Source organism: Phragmites australis, chromosome 11, assembly GCF_958298935.1.
Source record: "Phragmites australis chromosome 11, lpPhrAust1.1, whole genome shotgun sequence".
NCBI lineage: Eukaryota > Viridiplantae > Streptophyta > Magnoliopsida > Poales > Poaceae > Phragmites > Phragmites australis.
Window position 1 is genome coordinate 26160188 of NC_084931.1, and position 1671 is coordinate 26161858.

The window sequence follows — 1671 nt, forward strand, 5'->3', positions numbered from 1 at the left end:
GGCACTTCACTTGGAAGCACGACAAACTGGTTTGTGTCCTTCATAGAAGACGGGTCGGACGTCACACTGACGTGAAAGTAAGGCACCCAGTGCTAAGAACCAGCAAGACTAGGGGTTAGATCCTATGCCTCCTTCCAAGGCGTTGAGATAGAAACTCTTCCACTATAGCTTCCCAAGCAGGGATCCTAGCTTGAGATGCATGGTAAGTCCATGCACGGGGAATGGCCTCACTTGAAGCCACTTCTTCTTCTGTGTTGCAAACTGGAGTGAAACGGGAGGTGATCCGCTGTCAGAGCCTCTGGACTTTGACTATCTTTCGCCGGTAGTTCTAGCGTGCATGTACTCTTCCATCTGAATGGGCAAGGGCGATGCTGTGACGCAAGTTTTCACAAACTATGTCCAAGGCCACGACTAGCTCAGCCTCTATCTTCTCACTGAGGGAGAACCCTTCAACAAAGCATTGGCCTCGGCAATGACGTCGTGGCACTCCTCCTTGACCTGTGAGAAGGCTCTTTTCTGAGGCTTGTTCATTGTAGGAGATTGAGGTGGCTCATTCGTCATCTTGGAATAAATCTCACCCTCGTGCCGGAAGACGACCACGAGCGGGAGTGTCCCGAACTGCAGGATCGTGGGAATCGAGTCGCGGGCAGGGATGAATCTACCTGCACCCACAACGTCTTTTGGTCAGTATGTTCCCAACAATTTCTTTTGCAAGCAGCACTTGTAGACTCGGAAGACCATCTTGACGACTAGTGCAGCACAGCAAAGATGAGAGGAGAATCATGTCCCATTGGGCGTGCCAATCTGGTTCAAGCATCCAAAACGTGTAGTTGTGTTCGAATTGTTGTATGTAACGTTGAATGTATTTAATCGCGGGCGTGCCAGTATACAAGGGAAACAGGAGACAACATGTAATTGAAATACGTAACTTTGTTCATTCATTATCGAAGTCATAGAGTACAGTTTCATAGATTACATTTTGCTCTCACACACATATGCACACGCTATCTGACCGAGTCTTCGAGCGATCGTCTGTCCTGGTTCCTGTGGCCTCGTGAAGCATTCTATTAATTACACTCGTCTCCCAGGCTACCTCCGATTAAGCTGCACTGATAGTCATCATATGGATGTCATCTCCGAGTCTGCAAGGCTATAGTCACACACATCAAAACAGAGCAAAGTAAGCGTTAGCAATAAAGCAAAAACAGGATAACAGTCTAGCATAAGCTTTATAGACTATTTATGTATCCCGGGTCATCATCGGCTAAATATCCTCAACATAGTGTGTACAATCGCTCATCATCAGCCACGACCTCAAGCGATATAAAATGGGAGTGAATTGTTGGGGGGCATGATGTCTCGTATAGCTACAACTGGCTTTACTCGGGAGCCTAGCGATCGGCTTAGCCACGCCAACCCTCCCTCGACCTCAGCCCTAGCATCATAGGTCTCGGTAACATCTCATAAGTGACATATCCGAGGCAACATATCTGAGACAACATATATTTGTCATCAACCCACAGGGGATAATAGGCTCACAGCCATCAACATAAGCAACATGATCTCAGGGCCTCAACATTGTCATCAGCCACAATGAGTTACTGTTAGGTAACCGACAAAACCTTTATTCTCTCATTTGGGCATTAAGCCATCAACCTAACACTCAACTCA